The sequence below is a fragment of the Pongo abelii genome, chromosome 17, assembly GCF_028885655.2.
Source record: "Pongo abelii isolate AG06213 chromosome 17, NHGRI_mPonAbe1-v2.0_pri, whole genome shotgun sequence".
NCBI lineage: Eukaryota > Metazoa > Chordata > Mammalia > Primates > Hominidae > Pongo > Pongo abelii.
In genome coordinates this window covers 8,649,248-8,672,350 of record NC_072002.2, presented here as the reverse complement: position 1 = coordinate 8,672,350, position 23,103 = coordinate 8,649,248, and the positions used below count along the sequence as shown (strand labels likewise).

At 39.3% G+C, this 23,103-nt stretch overlaps 1 long non-coding RNA gene across 1 annotated transcript in view; it reads left to right on the top strand.

Annotated features, from left to right (window-relative positions):
* The window catches only part of LOC129057620 (uncharacterized), a 30,250-nt gene extending 7,834 nt beyond the window's left edge, over window positions 1-22,416 (top strand). The window contains exon 3 of the long non-coding RNA XR_010137666.1: window positions 22,323-22,416. This is a non-coding gene — a long non-coding RNA (uncharacterized LOC129057620). The remainder of the gene's footprint in view (window positions 1-22,322) is intronic.
* Window positions 22,417-23,103: the final 687 nt, after the last annotated feature.

The following is a 23,103-nucleotide window of genomic DNA, read 5'->3' as shown; positions in this document are numbered from 1 at the left end:
CTGCAGGTTCAAAGGTAGATTGAAATGTGTTGGAAATCCTCAAATGTTGTGCAGTTCCTTGGAGTTTTAGCATTAAAAAAGAAAGGCCTTGCTTGCATTAACTTTGAATTTTGTAAGAGTTACCAGTTAATAGATATACTCTATGCATTTTTATACACTCTGATTTTATAGGAATGGAGGCATATTAGACAATTGGCTCTGCACCCAGGTTTTTTACTTTGTAACATATTTTGGACATCATTTCTGAGCATCCTTTTAAAATTTATTTTTTTAATTAGCTGCATAGTATTCTATCATATGAATAACGATAATTTCAATAAACGGTAAGGTGATAATCATTAATGTGATTGATAAACATTAAGGCGATTTCTAGACTTTTTTTAATTAAAAAGATGGTATAATACTTTCTCCCATTCATACATAATTCCAGGCATCATGAGTATGTCTGTAGGGTAAATTTCTGAAAATGAATTTGCTGAATTGGAGAGTATTTTCATTTATAATTTTAGTATATATTGTTTAATCACAATTGATATAGTTTGTAGTAATTTATAATCCCAGTAACAAGATGTCAGTAACACTTCAAACTCCACAACTTCACTGGCAGTGCTTGAAGTCATGATGCATATTGCCAGCCTCCCTTCAAGTAAAGTTCTATTAACTCTACAAAAATTTTATAAATGGCAGACGTTACATTTCCAGATAGCTTTGTGGTAACCAAAAATAATTGATTTATAAGCAATTTGTATATCACATTGAGACAAAATATATTTGTGATAAATATCATTATTGTTACGTATTTAAAACCTCTCATGTATCAAGAAATCATACTTTAGATGGGGCCAAACTGGCCGATTAGAAGCAGCTGTGGCCTTTGGCTCTCTCAGAGAGCAATGAAAACCGTGAGTGAATTCTGCACCTTCAATGGATGTATTCAGGTTCTCGCATTGGGACTGAGTAGGCAGACAGCTCGATCCACAGAGAGTCAGGAAAAGCAAGTGGGTCATTGACCCACCCAGGTGTGGCATGGAGCTAGCCGAGTCCCCACTTGCAGACAAGGGAGGCCATGAGTGATTTTGCGACCCTGCCGGGAAACCATGCTTCTCTGATGGATCTTTGCAACCTGCAAATCAGGAGGTACCTTCATGAGCTCAGCAACCACGGCCTCAGGTTTGAAGCACAGAGCTGTGTGGAGTCTCAGCAGAGTGCTTGCTGGCTTAATGCGGCATGCATGGAAACCCAGGAATTTTGCATACTCTGCCCTGAGAATTCCAGCAAACCGGGAGATACATCTGTGCATTCCCTTAGGAAGGGGGCTGAATCCAGGGAGCCAAGTGACATCATTCTGAGGCCCCACTCCCACAGCACCTCACAAGACCCATTGGCTTGGAATTCCAGCTGGCCAGTGGCAGCAGGCTGGAGAAAGCTGGAGGTGGACCGAGTTCCCAGGGGGAGGGGCAGCCACTCTATCTGTGGTTTGAGTTAGCTGCTCTAGGCTGCTGGCACCAGGGATCAGGAGGAGTCCCCTATAACACAGTACAACTGTTGTGACTGATCGTGGCCAGGCTGCTTCTTTAAGAGAGACTGAAATCCATCCTTCCTCACTGGACAGGGCCTCCCCATCAGAATTTTAGCAACTCCAGCCAGAGCTCTATGGACAGAACTCTGATTTCTCCCTGGGATGAAGTCCCCAGGGAGAGAAGTAGCTACTGTCTCCCCAGTTCAGCCAACTGAACCTTTCCAGCCTACTGGCTCTGAAGACCCCTGGGGGTCCAAACAACACAACTGCTCTGCCAAAGGGCAGCCAGACTGCTTCTTTAAGCAGTCCCTGATCCTGTTCCTCCTGACTCGGTGTGACCTCCCAAGAGGGGTCTCCAGACACCACCTACAGGAGTGTTCCAGCAGACATCAAGTCTGTACCCCCTTGGACTTGTGCTCCCAGAGGAAGGATCAGGTTGCCATCTTTGCTGTTTTGCAGCCTTCACTGGTGATACCTACAGGTGCAGGGGAGACTGATGTGACTAGGGTCTAGATGGGACACCCAAAAACCACAGCAGCCCTAGCCCTAGGGAAGAGTGGTCTGACTGTTAAAAACAAACAGAAAGCAACAACAACAACATCAACAAAAAGACCCAATGAACAACTCCGTTCAAAAGTCAGCAACGTCAAAGGTAGATAAGCCCACAAAGATGAGAAAGTATCAACACAAAAACGCTGAAAACTCAAAAAGGCAGAATGCCTCTTCTTCTCTAAATGACAACAACACCTCCCAAGCAAAGGCACAGAACTGACCCGAGGCTGAGATGGCTGAATTGACAAAAGTAGGCTTTAGGAGGTGGGTAATAACAAACTTCTCTGAGCTGAAGGAGTACGTTCTAACTTAATGCAAGAAGCTAAAAATAATAAAAGAACACAGTAGCTGATAACCAGAATATTCAGTTTTGAGAGGAACATAACTGACAAGATGGAGCTGAAAAACACAACATGAGAACTTCACAACTCAACAACAACTATCACCACAGAATAGGCCATGTGGAGGAAAGAATCTCAGAGCTTCAAAACTATCTGTCTGATATAAGACAGGAAGAGAAGAATAGAGAAAGAAGAATAAAAAAGAAAGAAAAACAAAACCTTCAAGAATTATGGGATTATGTAAAAAGACTGAACTTAAGACTGATAAGGGTACCTTGACCCACCACGATCAAGATGGCTTCATCCCTGGGATACAAGGTTGGTTCAACACAGGCAAATCTATAACTGTAATTCATCACATAAACAGAACTAAACACAAAAACAACACGATTATCTCAATAGATGCAGAAAAGGCCTTCAATAAAATCCAACATCCCTTCATGTTAAAAACTCTCAATAAACTAGGTATTGAAAGATCACACCTCAAAATAATACGAGCCGTATATGACAAACCCACAGCCAATATCACACTGAGTGAGAAAAAGCTGGAAGCATTCCCCTTGAAAACTGGCATAAGAAAAGGATGGCCTCTCTCACCGCTCCTATTCAACGTAGTACCGGAATTTCTGGCCAGGGCAATCAGGTAGAAAAAAGAAATAAAGATATTTAAATAGGAAGAGGTGAAGTCAAATGATCTTTGTTTGCAGATGACATAATCCTGTATCTAGAAAACCCCATCATCTCAGCCCAAGAGCTTCTTAAGCTGATAAACCACATCAACAGGATCTCAGGATACAAAATCAGTGTGCAAAAATTGCTAGTATTCCTATACACAAACAACAGGCAAGTAGAAAGCCAAATCGTGAATGAACTTCATTCACAATTGCTACAAAGAGAACAAAATACATAGGAATACAGCTAACAAGAGAAGTGAAGAACCTCTTCAAGGAGGACTACAAACCACTGCTCAGAGAAATCAGATAGGACACAAACAAATGTAGAAGCACTCCATGCTCACAGATAGGGAAGAATTCATTCCTGAAAATATACATACTGCCCAAAGTAATTTATAAAAGAATTCAATGTTATTCCCATTAAACTACCAATGACATTCTTCACAGACTTAGAAGAAAGTATTTTAAAATTCTCATGAACCAAAAAAGGGCCCAAATAGCCAAGGCAATTCTAAACAAAAAGAAGAAAGCTGGAGGCATCACACTACCCAACTTCTAACTACACTATAATGCTACAGTAACCAAAACAGCATGGTACAGGTACAAAAACAAACAACGAAACATAATAGAGAACTCTAAAATAAGACCATACACATACAACCATCTGATCTTTGACAAACCTGACAAACACAAGCAATGGGGAAATGATTCCTTATTTAATAAATCATGTTGGGAAAACTGGCTAGCCATACACAGAAACTGAAACTGGACATTTTCCTTATACCTTATACAAAAAATAACTCAAGATGGAATAAAGACTTAAACATAAGACCTAAAACCATAAAAACCATTGAAGAAAACCTAGGCAATACCATTCAGGACATAGGCATGGGCAAAGACTTTGTGACTAAAATACCAAAAGCAATGACAACAAAAGCCCAAATTGACAAATGGGATCAGACTAAACTAAAGAGCTTTTGCACAGCAAAATAAACTATCATCAGAGTGAACAGACAACCTACAGATTGGGAGAAAATTTTTGCAATCTATCTGTCTGACAGAGGGCTAATATCCATAATCTACAAAGAACTTAAACAAATTTACAAGAAAAAAACAGCCCCATCAAAAAGTGGGCAAAGGAAACGAGCAGATACTTCTCAAAAGAAGACATTTACGTGGCCAACAAACATGAAGAAAAGCTCATCATCACTGGTCATTAGATGAATGCAAATCAAAACCACAATGAGATACGATCTCACGCCAGTTAGAATGGCGATTATTAAAAAATCAGGAAACAGCAGATGCTGATGAGGCTGTGGAGAAATAGGCTTGCTTTTACACTGTTGGTAGGAGTGTAAATTAGTTCAGTCATTGTGGAAGACAGTATGAAAATTCCTCAAAGATATAGAACCAGAAATACCATTTGACCCAGCAATCCCATTATAGGGTATATACCCAAAGCATTATAAATTATTATACTATAAAGACACATGCACTGCATGTTTATTTCAGCACTGCATGTTTATTTCAGCACTGTTCACAATAGCAAAGACTTGGAACCAACACAAATGCCCATTAATGATAAACTGGTTAAAGAGAATGTGGCACATATACACCATGGAATACTATGCATTTATGTCCTTTCCAGGGACATGGATGAAGCTGGAAATCATCATTCTCAGCAAACTAACACAAGAAAAGAAAACCAGGCCAGGAGCAGTGACTCATGCCTGTAGTCTCAGAACTTTGGGAGGTTGAGGTGGGGAGTTTGAGATCAGCCTGACCAACATGGAGAAATCCCGTCTCTACTAAAAATACAAACAATTAGCAAGGAATGTTGGCACATACCTGTAATCATAGCTACTTGGGAGGCTGAGGCAGGAGAATCGCTTGAACCCAGGAGGCAGAGGTTGTGTTGAGCCAAGATCACGCCATTACACTCCAACCTGGACAACAAGAGTGAAATTTTGTCTCAAAAGAAAAAGAGACAGGAAGAAAAAGAAAAAAGAAAAGAAAACCAAACACTGCATGTTCCTACTCATAAGTGGGAGTTGAACAATGAGGACACATGGACACAGGGATGGGAACATCACACACTGAGGCCTGTCATGGGGTGGGAGGCTAGGGGAGGAATAGCGTTAGGAGAAATACCTATGTAGATGATGGGTTGATGGGTGCAGCAAACCACCATCATACGTGTATAACTATGTAACAAACCTGCATGCTCTGCCCATTTATCACAGAACTTAAAGTACAACAAAGAAAACTTTACATAAATGCATAAAGTCTAGAACAGCTAATATATTATAGTGAAAAGTCAACTATTATCTCAGCTCAAAGAGAACACCATGAAATTATGAAGAGCTCTCCACAAATCTCTAAATTTATGTCCTCATAATATTACATTTCTATTTCTTCTTGAATAATTTCCTCATTTTCTCTATGATTTAGTAACAGTAAGAAGGTAATTATGAGGAGAAAATTCTCCTAACACTCCATTGAGAAAATTCTGCCTCATTTCACCATACATCTGAGTCTTAAGCAGTCACTTCTAATGTAGCTGAATAATAGATCCTCACCCAGCTGAGCCTATGAGTTGAATCCATGTATGTGAGATAAGGCCCCCAAGGAGAGGTAATAAGCTGGGAATGCCATCAGCTCATCTTTCTTCAGGCCTATATTTGTCATTGTCACTTGTAGAAGCAGGACAGCCCTGGCATTGGGATAGGGAGTAACAGAGTATCAAAGGGAAAACTAAACTTCCCTAATTTTTGGAAAAAAGCAGATTGGAAACAGATGGGCTCCAGCGTTTTCCATGTGTGAGGTCATTGCCCCAGGAAGTCTTGCTCAGGACATTTCTTGTCAGCAAAGCAGAAGTCAAACGATATTCCTACCTTCCAAGAGAATAGAACATAATGTCAGATTTTCTCATGGATTCCCACAAGTTCAAGAAAGTTTCATGGCCTTATTTAACTGCTTAAGCATTTCAACTAAAAAATTATTTGTCTTTCAAATACACAGGAATCTGTTTGGAAAAATTTTAACCAGAAAAAGTTGGCATTCTAAAGTAAAAAATGCATAAGGCCATAAAAATTTTTTACATCTTTTAATTTATATGTCACCTGGGGAAAGAGAAACATTCTCTTAAGTTTCCTTTTATACCATTAAAGACTTATTCTTTATTACCAGCAATACAGGGTGACTTATTCAGGTTGAATCTTGAAGGTAAACTTTAACTTAATTTTAAGTTTTGACTAATTTTTAAGCGTTTCTCAGTCACCTACCATGATTTCATCTCAGAAACCAAAATCTCAGTTTCATTTAGATTTTTGAAATATTAAAACAGAAGTTTAAATGCTTCAAAATATTACCCATGTAGAGACTTACATATGTGGACCAGAAATCTCCAGGTATTACAAAGTTTATAGAACATAATAAATGTTGATACACACATTTAATTCTGAAATAAAAACTTACAACAAATAAAACTAACAAATCAAGAAAATTTTGTAGGTTACACATTTTATGTCTAAAAATATAGGTATGAAACACTCAAGGATGGATAAAAGAAGAAATCACAAGAGAAAATAGAAAATATGTAGAGACAAATTAAAAACATGAAATACCAAAAGTTAAGAGATACATCAAAAAAAGTACCATAAGGGAAAAATTTATAGCTATAAGTGATTATAAAAAATAAGATACCGAATCAACAACTTTACTCCTAAGGAACTAAAAACAGAGGGAAAAAGAGGGACTACTAAAGAGGGACAACTAAAACTAGCAAAATTGAAAAAATGATAAAGATAGCAGTGGAAATAACTGAAATAGAGAATAGAAAAACAATATCAAAAATCAACAAAGCCTAGTTTGTTCCCTGAAAAAGACCAAAACTGACAAAATTTTATCTAGATTGACTAAGAAAAAAAGTGAATATTCAAATTACTAAACTCAAAAATAAAATGGGTACATTACTAACAAATAATTGGAGTAAAAAGGATGTAGGAGAGTAACATAAGGAAGTATACAGTAAAAAATTGAATAGCCTAAATAAAATGAACAAATTCCTAGAAAGAAAAAACCTACTAAGACTGAATCAGAAAAGTTGAATAAACCTATTCAGCAAGGAGATTCAGCAGGAAGATTGCATCAGTAATCAAAAACCCAGCAACAAAGAAAAGCCTGGACCAGATGGCTTCACTGTTGAATTCTATCCAATGTTTAAAGCAGAATTAAAACCACTTTTTCTCATACTTTTTCAAAACATTGAAGAGGTGGTAATTTTTTCTAACTCATTCTATGAGTCCAGTATTACCCTGACACCAAGCCAGACAAAGCCACCATAAGAAAACTACAAAAATTCCGTTATAAATGCTGATGCAAAAATCCTCAACAAAATACCAATAACTCAAACTTAGCAGTACTTTAAAAGGATTATACACTATGAATGAGTATAATTGACTCCTGAAATAAAAGTATGTTCCAACACATGAAAATCAGCATAATATCACATTAACATAAAGAAGGAAAAAACCCTCATGTGATCATATTAATCAAAGAAGAAAAAGCATTTGTCCAAATTTAACCCACATTCATGATAAAATATAGTTAGTAAACTATAAAAAGAAAGAAAACACCTTAACATAATGGTATACAAAAAAACAAAACAAAACAAAAAAACACAGCTAACATGGTGAAAGACTGAAAGCTTTTACCCTAAGAGCAAAAACAAGGATGCTTGCTTTTACTACTTCTATTAAATATAGTACTGAAGGTTCTGGTTAGTTAAAACAATAAGATGAGTAAAAGAATTAAAGATATTCCAATTTTTTTAAAAGTAAAATTATCTGTTTTCAGATGACATAACCTTATATATTAAAAATATTTTAGTTTCTGTAAAAAAAACTGTCAGATGCAATAAATAAAATTCATCAAAGCTGCATGAAACAAAATAATACACAAAAATCGTTGTATTTCTACAATAACAATAAACTATCTGAAGAAGAAATCAAGACAACAGGGTCATGTATGATAGCATCAAAATAATAAAATACTTACGAACCCATTTAACCAAGGATATGAAAAACCTGTAGAGGAAAAACTATAAACATGGCATGAAAGTATTAAAGATGACACAAATAAATGAAAAGACATCATGTGTTTATGGACTGGAAGACAAAATCTTGTCAAGGTGCCATTGTTATCTATAGTGTTCTACAGATTCAATAAAATCACTACAAAAATTCCAATATTTGCAAAAATAGAAAAACCTATTCTAAAATTCAGATGAAATCTCAAAAAACCCCAAGCACCCAAATCAACCTTAAAAACTAACAAAGTTAGAGGACTAACACCTCCTGGTTTCAAACTTCAGTATGCAAAACAATGCTGTACCAGCATAGAGACAGACGCAAAGACCAATGCAATAGAAATAAAGAACCAAAAAATATGGTCATGATTTTTAACAAGGGCATCAACACTGTTCAATGGGGAAAGAACGACATTTTTTAAAATGGTGTTAAAAACGTATATTTACATCTATCTATCTATCTATCTATCTATCTATCTATCTATCTATCTATCTATCTATCTCTTTATATATATATATCCCAAATTAGCTTTTTGTCTGTCATGTATGTTGCAGATCTATTTCCCCAGTCTTTTGAATTTTGACTTTTGACTTTGAGGCATTTTTCTCTCATACAAAATTTTAATTTTTATGGAGTCAAATACAACCCTGGCGCCGATCTGTTTCCCATACTGCTCGGCCTGCGTGAGCACGATTTCCTTCATGGCCAAGGCGTGATTACAGCGGCAGGAGAAACGCGAGAAGGAGAAGCAGACGCATAGCTACCCAGCCCGCCTTCCACCGACGATGAAATCGCCACGCGCCCACCTCCCTCAGCCTCGGATTCGGCTCCCAGAATAAGCAACAGCTTTACTTCCACACAGGTGTACCCACCTGTGAATCCCTTGCCGTTGAACGTCTGTTGGAAAACTCACGTGTCCTTGCTGTGGTCCTTTCCACGTTGGGGAATGCTGGTCAGCTGGAGAATTTCCTCCCATATCTTTAGTAAGACTAAATCCCTAGCTGAGCTGAAACTGAATTTTCCTCCCATGTGGGAGGGGAAGACTCTTGTTTCCATATTCACAGAGTGCCTTTGCACCTGTCCTAGATTGATAACATATTGTTGTAATTGATGAGTCTCTTCATCTATTAGGAGACCTGTGCTTAGGAAAGGTCTTCCGAATGTTAACTCAACAGGATTTAATTACAAGTTTTACTTTGGAACAGTTCAAACCCACAGTAAGCTATGGGTGTTAGAGATAGTCAGGCGTCTGATTTAGCTACAGTCTTCTTTAGAGTAGGATTAGCCCTTTCACCTTTCCAGAGGACTGCAGTCTGCACACAGAGTGAAGGGAATATTGGATTCTTAAAGCTGAGGATAGGTGTTGGGATACACCTGCTGTGAAAGACGGGCCATGGCCACTTTACAGGCTTTTAGATTACCCAAACTGAGGAGATATTTCTTCTGGTAAAGGTTTTTCAGATGGGGTGGGGAATACCTCGATCTAACCAGTGAAGGAATCAGTAAGCATTAGCAAATATTTGAATCTCCTGCAAAAAGTTATCTGAGTAAATTAGAGTTGCCAGTTCTCACCTGGATACGGTCCTCAATTTTGGACAGGTTTAACTGGAGAAGGAGAAAATTGCTGGCCATTTAGGTCATGTCAGGCAAAGAGCTCACAGGGCTGAGTCACCTGTTTTGGTGTCTTGAAAAGATTTACCCATATAAACAAATGAGACATTAACAGAAACCAAGAATCCCTTCTAGGCTGAAAAGAATAGTGAAAGTGCTGAATTATATTCCTATGATTGGTACTTGGCATTAGTAATTTATTACCATCATTCAACCAGCCAGAGGGGCCCTGGACTGAAATGCAAACCCTGGCCCATTTTTGTTCTTCTTCAGAGTGTTCTGGCCCAGTTCTATGTATGCTGGCCAGCACGCCCATAAGTTTCATTGGCCCTTTCAGTGCGGGGGCCTTGGCTGTGGCATCTACAAGGGCATTTCCTTTTACATGGTCAGTCTCTCTTTTGATGTCCTCTGCAATTAATTATAGTCACTTTTTGGCAGCAAAGCAGCATTCTAACAAGCTCAAAATTTGAATGATGTTGTATGGAAAAGCCCTTGGGGGTCAGGAGTCCCTACCCATTCCAAATTACAGCATAAGCATGAAGCACTAAAAAGTCATACTTGGAATCAGTGTAAATGTTAACTTTTAAATCCTTTCCCAATTGCAGGGGCTGAGTAAGTTCAATTAACTCAGCTTTTTGAGCTGAGGTCGAGGCCAGCAAGACTTGTGCCTACTACTAATAGTATACCTACCCTTCTTGTTTTCCTGATGCATAAAACAACTTACATCTGTTAACCAATCTTCCTTGGGATGGTCCAGGGGCTCATCCTTCTTAAGTCTGGCCTGCTAGAATAAATTTGTTTCATAACCTGTGACATGCTTTGGCTGTGTCCCCAGTCAAATCTTATCTTGAATTGTAGCTCCCATAATTCCTATATTTCGTGGGAGGGACCCAGTGGGAGGCAATCAAATCGGGGGATGAGTCTTTCCCATGCTGTTCTCGTGACAGTGAATAAGCCTCATGAGATCTGATGGTTTATTTATCAATTTATTTTTGAGACATAGTCTTGCTCTGTTGCTCAGGCTGGAGTGCATTATCATGACCTTGGCTCACTGCAACCTCTGACTCTTGGGTTCAAGCGATTCTCCTGTCTCAGCCTCCCGAGTAGCTGGGATTACAGGTGCCTACCACCATGCCTGTCTAATTTTTGTACTTTTAGTATAGACGGGGTTTCACCATGTTGGCCAGGCTGGCCTCAATCCCCTCACCTCAGGTCATCCACTGCCTTGGCCTCCAAAAGTGCTGGGATTACAGCTGATGGGTTTATAGAGGGGAGTTTCCCTACACAAGCTCTTTTGCCTGCTGCCATGTAAGAGATGTGACTTTGCTCGTCATTTGCCTTCTGCCATGAGTGTGAGGCTTCCCTGACCATGTGGAACTGTAAGTCAATTAAACCTGTTTCCTTTATATAATTCCCAGCCTCAGATATGTCTTTATTAGCAGCATGAGAACAGACTAATACAATCTGTATGCCAGAAAGGCTAGAAGCACCTGTGGACTCTGGCAGATAAGTAGCTGGGTTTATGGTTTGGCAGGCTTTAAGGGTTATGTCTGGAGTGTCTAGCAATAAGCCCTGATACTTTCATAAATGTTCTCTTATTATTCACTGCTGCCCTTTAGCTTCTAGGACCACCTTCTCTTGGTGTGGGGTCAAAAACCTGTAGGTGCTGTTCTAATGTTAGTTAATTAGCTTTGCCTGCTAGAAAGGTGGTAGCGGCAATAGCTTTAAGACATCAAGGCCACCCTGAGGCCACCTGGTCAATCTGCTTAGAAAATTAGGCTGCTGGCCTTGGAATGTCCCCCAGTTTTGGGACAAGATTACCCAAGGCCTATGCCTTGCTTTTTGGTCACATAAATAAAAAATGGTTCATCCAACTTGGGGACTCCCATGGCTGCAGCAGAGCCCAATTTCTCCTTGAGAGTATTGAAGGTTTGCTTGCATTTGTCATTACATTCTAGGAGCTCTACGTCTTTCCCTTTAGTGTATCACATAAAGGCTTGGCTACATGCGCAAATCTGGGCATCCATAAGCAGCAGTACCCAGCCATCTCTTAAAAAAGCCCACATTCATTTTTTGGACAGGGACTGTTGGGTGACTAAAAAAACTTTTTTATCTTCTAGGGAGGTTGATCAGTTCCAGAGATTAAAACAGATTCCAAATATTTAAGTCTTTCATTCAAAATCTGAGCTCTGTGTGGTGATGCCCTATATCTGCAAGTTCCCAGGAATTTTACCAAATTAACATTATTATTATGAGTCTTCTTTAGTTGGGTTAGCAATGAGCAAGTCACCTACATACTGAATAATTGTGTCCCTTTCCAATTATAGATTTGTTAAGTCCTTAGCTAGAGTATTTTCAAATAAGTGGGGGCTATCCCAGAACCCTTCAGAGATGACTGTCCAGGTTACTTTTGTGGCTGAATGCATATCTGGATCAGTCCATTCAAAGGCAAACATATTATGAATCTGGATGCATTGGGATCCAGAAAAGTGCATCTTTCAGATTTAAAAATGTAAACCAGCTTGCATCCCCTGGGACAGGGTAAGTATTGGGGACAATGAGGTGTATGGAGACAAATGCATTTCTTAATGCTCTAAGTGTTCTGACAAATCTGTACTTGCCATTAGGCTTTTTATCTGGTAACATGTGAGTATTGTAAGGAGACTCTCATGGGCTTAATAACTCATATGGCAAGAATTTGGCAATAAGGGGTTGAATTTCCCCTCATGCTTCTTGCCTTAAAATATATTGTCTCTTCTGAGGTCGAGGAGTACTAGGCTGAAGTTGGATTTCAATGGGGGAGGTGTTTAGTGCGTTTCCCAGAGCCTGTGTGGCCCAAACCTCAAGATTTACATAAGACAACACCTCAGGTGGCAAATGTGACAGCTCATTCTTAACTTCTTTTTTCCCCTGATGGGTCAGGAACAAAAGTAACAGTTTCTATGCTTTATGATCTGTGAAGGTGACCATGACTTGGTCTCCTCAGTCAATAAACCTCTCCCCAGTAAGAGGTCAGGCAATCAGACAGTACTAAAAAGGCAGGCAAGAAACCTAGAGGCTCTGGAGGACAACTTAGACGATACAAAAAGGAGTGTTTTGGGGCTTGTCCATCATGAGAAGACAGGAGACCATTGTATTAAATCAGTACAGAGTAATCTGCTCCCACACCTAATACGAAGTTAATACTCCTACCTGCTACTTCAAGAGTCACCTGAGGCTCCTCCATCTCTCGATAGCTAGTAGTCCAATGGGAGTGGAGGTAGGAAGTATCAGACCCCGCCACTTTTGAGCCTGCTGGGCTCTGATGATGGCTCCCTTGGAAGCACAGTGCATTTCCTTCGGCAGAGGCTTACCTTCCTACAGAAGGCACACAGATTTATACCCAAGGCGCAGTGTGCCAGAGGCACAGACTGCGATTTTCACCTTCTCACTTCCTCTGTGAGGGCCAGGGGTTAAGGGGCTGCCTCTGAAGTGGTGGAGAGCACAAGGCTGCAGCTAGAAGCTGGGCCTCTTGGAAGATTTGCTTTATTTTATGTTTTCTCTGCTCAATTCCTGTGATGGAAAACTTCAAAATCCAAGTCTAAAATCTGATCCATGGGAGTCTGGAAGCCTAAAGCTTCTTTTGGCAGCTTCCTGCAGGTATAAGAAGGAGACCGTCCTATAAATTAAACTCCTAGAAATGCCTGTCCATTTTTGGAGTCAGGGTCAGTGTTAGTGTATTTCCTCAAGGTCTAAATTATCCACCCTTGTAATAAGGCTAGGTTTTCATCTTTTCCCTGAGTAATTTTCCAGACTTTATAAAAATTAAAAAGCTGTATCACAATTTTTTTTATTCTTTCACGGAGTCAATCATAATTTTTTCTCTATATATCCTACTTTCTTCCTAATTCATTTGTTTTTTCTAGATTCTAGTTCTTTTGGGTCCTAGTCAGGCACTGCTGTGCCTCCTACTTGATAGGTGTCATGCCCCTGGTTGCAGGTTGCCACCCTATTAGCATGTGCTCTAGCCACTCCCATAATGCACTGCTTTTCTACCATGCAGCAGGCGAACATAAATATATGCAAATCCTGCCTGGTCAGATCATACGTCAAGGTTAGCCTTTTAAATTTGTCGATGAATTTTCCCGGAACCTCTGAAAACTCTTTTAGTTTTTCCTTGCATATGGCTAATTCAGATATAGAAAAGTGTACATTTACCTATATGGTATGGGGAAAAGAAAGAGAGATCAGACTGTTACTATGTCTATGTAGAAAGAAGTAGACATAAGACACTCCATTTTGTTCTATACTAAGAAAAATTTTTCTGCCTTGAGATGCTGTTAATCTGTAACCCTAACCCCAACCCTGTGCTCACAGAAACATGTGCTGTGTCGACTCTAGGTTTAATGGATTTAGGGATATGAAGGATGTGCTTTGTTAAACAAATGCTTGAAGGCAGCATACTTGTTAAAAGTCATCATCACTCCCTATTCTCAAGTACCCAGGGATGCAAAACACTGCAGAAGACCACAGGGACAACTGCCTAGGAAAGCCAGGTATTGTCCTAGGTTTCTCCCCATGTGATAGTCTGAAATATGGCCTCATGGGAAGGGAAGGACCTGACCATCCGCCAGCCCAACACCTATAAACGGTCTGTGCTGAGGAGGATTTGTAAAAGAGGAAAGCCTCTTTGCAGTTGAGGTAAGACAAAACCATCTGTCTCCTGCTCGTCCCTGGGCAATGGAATGTCTCAGTGTAAAACTCGATTGTATATTCCATCTACTGAGATAGGAGAAAACTGCCTTAGGGCTGGAGGTGAGACATGCTGGAGGCAATACTGCTCTTTAAGTAATTGAGATATTTATGTATATACACATCAAAAGCACAGCACTTTTTTCTTTACCTTGTTTATGTTGCAGAGACATTTGTTCACATATTTTCCTGTTGGCCCTCTCTCCACTGTTACCCTATTGTCCTGCCACAACCCCCTCTCCGAGAAATGCCTGATAATGATCAATAAATACTAAGGAAACTCAGAGACTGGTGCCGGCGCTGGTCCTCCGTATGCTGAGTACTTGTCCCCTGGGACCACTTTTTCTCTATACTTTGTCTCTGCGTCTCTTTTCACAAGCCTCTAGTTCTACCTGATGAGAAACGCTCACAGGTGTGGAGGGACAGGCCACTCCTTCAATATAGTGTCCCTATTATCATCTGTCACTTCCCAGAGAGGGCAAATATTCAACTTTGCCAGCTGATAAGAGGCCCCACTACATGTTGTTCTGGTGAAGCTCGGGTGTTTCGAGAGTGGGGTATGTACGTAAGACAGGACTCGAAGGGCAGGGAGAAGATGATGAGCGGACACTACATAACCCTGGAAAACAAGAAGAAATTAATAATATGTTGCACACCTCACTAGAACTGGAAGGAATCTGATTGTGTTCTTATGGGGTGCTCGGATTGGCAGGGGGAGTACAGCCCCAGCTAAGAAAAGCCTAATATTAAGAGTAACTTGCATTAAAAGGGTAATCAATTATGTGCCATCCCTGTTTTGTCTTTTCCTCCATCAAACATACAGAAGCCCATTTTAATTTTTATCCTGACCAAGCATCAGAGAAACCTGTATATAATGTATTTCCTCCCTCTTAGTTTCTCTTCTATAAAACAAATGAAGTTGCAAAATAGGAGTCAGATCAAACAGGGGAAATAGGAAGGCTGTAACTTGTATATTGTAATATATTAGTCTATTTTCTTTTTTTATATATATATACTTTAATTTTTAGGGTACATGTGCACAATGTACAGGTTAGTTACATACGTATACATGTGCCATGCTGGTGTGCTGCACCCATTAACTCGTCATTTAGCATTAGGTATACTTCCTAATGCTATCCCTCCCCCCAGCCCCACCTGAAAACAGTCCCCAGAGTGTGATGTTCCCCTTCTTGTGTCCATGTGTTCTCATTGTTCAATTCCCAGCTATGAGTGAGAACATGCGGTGTTTGGTTTTTTGTCCTGGCGATACTTTACTGAGAATGATGATTTCCAATTTCATCCATGTCCCTACAAAGGACATGAACTCATCATTTTTTATGGCTGCATAGTATTCCATGGTGTATATGTGCCACATTTTCTTAATCCAGTCTATCATTGTTGGACATTTGGCTTGGTTCCAAGTCTTTGCTATTGTGAATAGTGCCACAATAAACATACATGTGCATGTGTCTGTATAGCAGCATGATTTATAGTCCTTTGGGCATATACCCAGTAATGGGATGGCTGGGTCAAATGGTATTTCTAGTTCTAGATCCCTGAGGAATCGCCACACTGACTTCCACAAGGATTGAACTAGTTTACAGTCCCACCAACAGTGTAAAAGTCTTCCTATTTCTCCACATCCTCTCCAGCACCTGTTGTCTCCTGACTTTTTAATGATCTCCATTCTAACTGGTGTGAGATGGTATCTCATTGTGGTTTTGATTTGCATTTCTCTGATGGCCAGTGATGATGAGAATTTTTTCATGTGTCTTTTGGCTGCATAAATGTCTTCTTTTGAGAAGTGTCTGTTCATATCCTTTGCCCAGTTTTTGATGGGGTTGTTTGTTTTTTTCTTGTAAATTTGTTTGAGTTCATTGTAGATTCTGGATATTACCCATTTGTCAGATGACTAGGTTGAGAAAATTTTCTCCCATTTTGTAGGTTGCCTGTTCACTCTGATGGTATTAGTCCATTTTCACACTGCTACGACAAATCTGACAAAACTCTCTCAGGAAAAAGTGACCTGCTGGGTTAAGAAAGCAGGGTCCAGCTGCCCTATACCAGCTCATCAAAGATGGCGTTATGGTTAAGGAATGAGAGAAAACTGTTAAGAAAAAGTCTCCTGTTCTCCATCTTGAGGGTAATTGTTTGCAAAGGGTTGTCATAAAAGAGGCTGTCACTAAACAGGCATATCTGATCTTATCATGTAGAGCTCTTAAATACCACATTTCAACTTCAGTCATGATGGCGAGGTTACTGCTGATCTTTTCTGATAATTAAGGTAAAAATATTCTAGGTTCCAAGACAATTCTTTTTTTCAGTGTTACTTGGACAAGTGGCAAATTAAACAAGCAGTCAGTTAAGAGTCAGAGGATCGCTAAGGAAAGTAAAAGCTAAATTGTTTGGGGCCTCTGTCCTGGGGCAGCCTCCAGGCTACTGCAAAACAGATGTGATGAGCAGAAAGGTGACAAGATGTAGAGCAATCAGTTGAGGGACTGAAAGCACAAGGTGGACAGTCCAAAAACAGAAAGTGGCAAACATCTTGTTTAGCCAAATCCTTTCTTCTCAATATTCCCCAGGGCCTCTAACTCTGTGGGCTTGGCCTCTAATCTGAGTATGATAATAGTGGATAATCATTCTTGCCCACCAGAATGGCTTCATGACTCTAAAAGACAGCCCACTTGCCGGGTGTCAGCTGATTGATTCTGTGTGGATTGTTTTCCTTGGAGTGGGGGTCTTGTCTTGTTGTCTGTTCATGGTGTTGCGGAAAGATGTTGCTGGAAAAGAGGGTCCTGATACAGACCACAAAGTAGGATTCCTAGATCTTCTGCAGGAAAAAATTTGAAGTGAGTTAGAGAGCACAGTGAAAGAAGCAAGTTTATTAGAAATTACTCCATTACAGAGTTGGACATCCTCAGAAAACAAGAGCAGGAATGCATTGTCTTTTCTTAGTGTCTCTACTTATAAGTAACTGTAAAGATAAAGCGTTATAATTAAACTTGGAAGGTGCAGATGTAGTCACTAAAGTCGTGGGTATTCGTTTTAGCAATAACCATTAACCCATTGACCTAAGCTAGCTCATTAATAATATCCTTACAAAAAATGCTGCACTCCTAGGATATTTAAACATTTTTCAGGCTTGGTGGAAGATGTCTTGTATGACCACAAATATTCTGCAATTGTAATTTGTTACCAGTTAAAAAATGTGACTATTTTCAGACCATGAACATTAATCTTCTAGATGCCCTGTGAGTACCTAGCTACTCATATTAAGATAGAATATTCTAGTCATGTTTATTAAACTAGAAGCTAGGTAACCACGAGTTCCTCTAACACAGCAAGTCTACTCCTCAAGGAGAAAATGTATTTCTCAATAATTTTGTGCATTTTGTTTAATGGCATTTGGTATGTTTACCAAAATGGCAGAAAAGAATGAAATTACTCCTCAAAGATTTCTCAAGATTGGATATCAAATAAACAAAATGATTACAGTTAATATGCAATTTGATACAGTTGATATTCAAAAGAAATTTTGTTTGAAACAAGATGAGATTTTTATTGTTACTTATTTATTATTATTATTATTATTATTATTATTATTATTATTATTATTATTTTGAGACAGAGTCTTGCTCTGTTGCCCAGGCTGCAATGCAGTGCACTATCTTGGCTTACTGAAACCTGTGCCTCCCTGGTTCAAGCAATTCTTCTGCTCAGCCTCCCAAGTAGCTGGGATTACAAGCATGAATCACCACACCCAGCTAATATTTGTATCTTTAGTAGAGATGGGGTTTCCCTCTGTTGGCCAGGCTGGTCTCAAACCCCTGACAACAAGCGATCTGTCCACCTTGGCCTCCCAAATAGCTGGGATTACAGGCGAGAGCCACCACTCCCAGCCACAATGAGGTTTTTAAATAATTCTGATTTCCTGCTGTTGAGCACGGAGGTGAGCAAATTCAACAGATCATGGGCCTATACTAGGGGAAGACTGAGGACAAACTCTAGAACACATGTGATTAAATTAATTACAATGGAAACCAAATCAAATTTAGTAAGGCCACACCTCTTAGTTGCAAGATGTTTCCCCACATTTTGAAATGCGATGTTATTCCATGGAAAAGAAAACTAGTGTTTATCTCCAGAGTAAAGAACAGAGTACCCTGCAATGATTGATTGACTGAGAACTATGGCTCAAGATTTATAATCCTTCTGTTTTCCATTTATAAACTAAAAATAAATTTCGAATCCCCTGTTGATTAAATGGACCTCCCTTCTTGGATAAGGACTTTCCAAAGTTAACCTGAAAAGCTAGTTCAAGCCATGGGTCACACATGCCTCATTATACTCTCCTCCCTTTTAATTTTAATTTCAATTTCAATTTTTAATTTATTTCTGTGGGTACACAGTTGGTGTATATATTCGTGGGGGTACATGACACACTTTGATGCAGTCATGCAATGAGTAATACATAATAAAAAACGGGGTATCTGTCCCCTCAAGCATTTATAGCTTGTGTTATAAACAATCCAATTATACTCTTTTAGTTTTTTTAAATGTGGAATTAAATTATTTTTTACTATAATCACCGTGTTGTGCTATCAAATGCTGTCTTATTCATTCTTTCTAACAATTGTTTTTTTACCCATTTAGCATCTCCACTATCCCCTTGTTCCCTCCCTGCCCTTCCCAGCCTCTGGTAACCATCCTTATACTCTCTACCTCTATGACACCAATTGTTTTGAATTTTAGTACCCACAAATAGTGAGAACATGTGACATTTGTCTTTCTGTGCCTGACATTTCACTTAACATAAAGACTTTCAGTTCCATTTATGTTATTGCAAATGGAAGGCTCTCATTCTTTCTTACAGCTGAATAGTACTCCATTGTGTATATGTACCACATTTTCTCTATCCAGTCATCTGTTGATGGACATTTAGTTTCCTTCCAAATCTTGGCTATTATAAACCTTGCTGTAGCAAACATGAGAGTGCCAATAGGTCTTTGATTTACTAATTTTTTTTCTTGTAGGCATATAATGAGCAGTGGGATAGCTGGACCATATAGTAGCTCTAGTTTTAGTTATATCGGGAACATCCAAACTGTCCTTAAGTGTGCTCCCAACAGCAGTGTACAAGGGTTCCCTTCACTCGACTTGCTCACCAGCATTTGTTTTTTACTGACTTCTGGATAAAAGCCACCTTAACTGGGGTGAAATGATATCTCATTTTGGGTTTGATTTGCATTTCCATGATGATCAGTGATCTGGGGCACCTTTTCATTTGCCTGTTTCACATTTGTATGTCTTCTTTTCATAAATGTCTATTTAAATTTTTTGTCCACTCTTTATTTGGGTTATTATTTTTTTCTATGGAATTTTTTGAACTCAATATATTGTAGTGTATTAGCCTGTTCCTGCACTGCTATAAAAAAATACCTGAGACTGTGTTATCTATTTATTTACTGAGATGTAGTCTTGATCTGTTGCCCAGACTGAAGTGCAGTGGTGCAATCTCGGCTCACTGCAACCTCCACCTTCTGATTCAAGCAATTCTCTGCCTCAACTCCTGAATAGCTGGGGTTACTGTCACCTGCCACCATGCCTGGCTAATTTTTGTAATTTTAGTGGAGACAGGGTTTCACCATCTTGGCCAGGCTGGTCTTGAACTCCTGACCTCGTGATCCACCCTCCTCAGCCTCCCAAAGTGGTGAGATTACAGGCATGAGCCATGGCACCTGGCAAGACTGGGTAATTTATAAAGGAAATGGGTTTAATAGACTCACAGTTCCACATGGCCGGGGAGGACTCAGGCAACTTCCAATAATGGCAGATGGGGAAGCAGGCACCTCTTACATGACAGCAGGAGAGAGAGCATGTATGTGAAGCAAAGGGGGAAGAGTCCCTTATAAAACCATCAGATTTCATGAGAAATCACTCATTATCAGAAGAACAGCATGGGGGAAACCACCCCCATGATCCAATCGCCTTCTACCAACCTCTCCCTCAACATCTGGGGATTACAATTCAATATGAGATTTGGGTGGGGACACAAATCCTAACCATATCATGTAGCTGTTAATTGCTTTTCAGATGGATAATTTACAAAGATTTTCTCCCATTCTGTGGATTTTCTCTTCACTTTGTTTCTTGTTTCTTTCACTTTAAAAAGGCTTTCTGACTTTCTGTAATCCGATTTGTCCATGTTTGTTTTCGTTGTCTGTGCTTCTGGGGCATTATTTAAGGAATTTTTGCCCAAACCAATGCCCTAAAAAGTTTCCCCAATTTTTTTTGTAAAAGTTTGATGGTTTGAGGCATTAGGTTTAAGTCTTTGATTCATTTAAATTTGATTTTTGTAAGTGGCAAGAAATAGGGTTCTAGTTTTATTCTTCTGCCTATGGCTTGCCGGTTTTCCCAGCCCTATTTATTACAAAAGCTGTCTCATTTTTTATTGTATGTTCTTGGCACTTTTGTTGAAAATTAATTTAGCTGCCCCTCCCATAGGATTCCAGAACACTGCTATGAGGGTCTGAATGTTTGTCCCTCGCATAGAATTCCAGAACACTGCTGCTGGGTTCCAAACGTTTGTCACATAAGATTCCAGAACACTGCTACGAGGGTCTGAATGTTTGTTTCTCACAGGGGATTCCAGAACACTCCTGCTGTGGTCTGAATGTTTGTCCCTCACATAGGATTCCAGAACACTGCTATGAGCGTCTGAATGTTTGTCCCTCACACAGAATGCCAATTTTACCAGCCATATTTATTACAAAAACTGCCTTATTTTTTATTGTATGTTCTTGGCACTTTTGTATAAAATTAATTTAGCTGTATGAGTTTGTTTCTCAGGTCTCTATTTCGTTCCATCTGTCTTTATGTCTGTTTTTATGCTAGTGTCATGTTGTTTTAATTACTACAACTTAGTAGTATAATTTAAAACCAGGTAATGGAATTCGTTCAGTTTTGTTTTATATTCTCAGCATAGCTTTGACTACTATGGTGTTTTGTGATGTTTCTATATAAATTTCAGATTTTTTTTTCATATCTGTGAGGAATGTCTTCTTCTTCTTTTTTTTTTTTTGGTGGCGTCTTGCTCTGTCACCTAGACTGGAGTGCAGTGATGTGATCTGGGCACAGTGCAACCTCCACCTCCTGGGTCCAAGCAATTCTTTGCCTCAGCCTCCTGAATAGCTGGGATTACAGGCACCCGCCACCATAGCTGGCTAATTTTTTGTATTATTAGTAGAGGTGGGGTTTCACCAAGTTGGCCAGGCTGGTCTTGAAATCCTGACATCATGATCCACCAAATTCGGCCTCCCAAAGTGCTGGGATTACAGGCATGAGCCACTGCCCCTGGCCTGTTATTTTGATAGAGATGGCATGAAATATATAGATTGCTATGGATTCGTACGGACATTTTTAAAAAAATACTGATTCTTCCAATCTGTGAACATAAAAATATCTTTCCAATTTTTGGGTCCTTTTTCATTTCTTTTATAGTGTTTTACAGTTTTAATTGTTGAGAACTTTTATTTCTTTGGTAAATTCCCACATATTTTCTTTTATTTGTGGCTACTGCAAATAGTATTACATTTTTGAATTCTTTTTCAGTTTGTTGACTGTTGGCATATAGAAACCCTACTGATTTGTATGTGTTGATTTCGTATTCTGCAAATTTACTCAAGTTATTACCTCTAATATATTTTGGTGGATGTATTAGGCCATTATCATATTGCTATAAAAAGTAATCAGTGACTGGTTAATTTATAAAGAAAATAGGTTTAATTGGTTCATGTTTCTACAGGCTGTACAGAAAGCATAGCACTGGCTTCTGCTTCTGGGGAAGCCTCTGACAACTGACAAGGTGAAAAATAAATCCAGTGCTTGCACATCACATGGTAAGTGCGAGGGCAGGGGGGAAGTGTTACACACACTTATAGATAACCAGCTCTGATAAAAACTTACTATTGTGGGAATGGCACCAAAGGAAATGATGTCAAACTGTCCTTGGAAATCTTGCCCTCATGATTCAATCACCTCCCCTCTAGGCCCACTTCCAACATTGAGGATTATATTTCAATATAAGATTTTGGTGGGAATAACATCCAAACTGTATCATTTTTCCCCTGGCCGTTCCAAATCTCAAATCCTTCTCATATTTCAAAATACAATCATGACTTCCCAATAATCCCCAAAGTCTTAACTAATTTCAGCCTTAACTCAAAAGTCAAAAGTCTCATCTAAGACACAGCTAATTTCTTCCTCCTATAAGCCTGTAACATAAAGAAACAAATTAGGTTCTTCCAAGATACAAATGAGGCAGAGACATTGGGTAAATACTCCTATTCTAAAAGGAAGAAATCAGCCAAAAGAAAGTGGTCACAGGATCTATGAAAGTCTGAAACCCAGAAGGGCAGTTATTGAATTGTAAGGCTCCAAAATAATTATTTTTGACTCTGTGTCCCATTTCCAGGGCATGCTAATGCCTTGGGAAGGTTCTACCTTGTGACTTTGCATGGCTCAGCCCCCACAGCTGCTCTCATGCGCTGGCATACTGTGCCTCTGGCTTTTCAAGGTGCAAGGTG